Below are 554 nucleotides of genomic sequence, written 5' to 3'. Positions count from 1 at the left end.
CACCAGGTCCAGGGCTCAAACCACAGTCGACTACATGGGAGTCTAGTGACATAGCCATTACACCAACTGCTGGTCCCTGATGCTGCTGGATTCTTAGCTGCAGCAGCTAAGAAACATCTCACCTGAGGTGCTACTCCAAAACTGAAAAGGCAAGTATCTATGATACATCTATGTTTTTAAATGTATCATAATAACCAGGAATCAACCTTGTTATCACTTTGATTCTGAACTTCTTGTTCCCAGAACTGTGAGAGAATAAGGACTGTTGAATAGCATTAAACTTTGTTACAACAGGTTCAGGAAATTCAGACAACCTGCACTTCCCCTTGAAAGAAGGACGCCACCTCCTACATGCCCAGGTCATTTGAACAGATAACATGCCTAGTCTCCCTATTATAACATCACCTGGGATGAAACCTCCTCACTGCTTGAAATGAAAAGAATCAAAATCTGTGTCACATACAAATGACCAAAGCTGTAGACATACAAAAGGCCAAGTGACAGTAATGAAACATGGATTTCCATCATACCATCCTGGATTTCAGTCATGGCTC

This window comes from Tupaia chinensis, unplaced genomic scaffold (genome assembly GCF_000334495.1).
Source record: "Tupaia chinensis unplaced genomic scaffold, TupChi_1.0 Scaffold144542_1, whole genome shotgun sequence".
In the NCBI taxonomy this organism is placed as follows: Eukaryota; Metazoa; Chordata; class Mammalia; order Scandentia; family Tupaiidae; genus Tupaia; species Tupaia belangeri.
The sequence above is the reverse complement of the archived record's forward strand: the minus strand, read 5'-3'. Positions refer to the sequence as shown.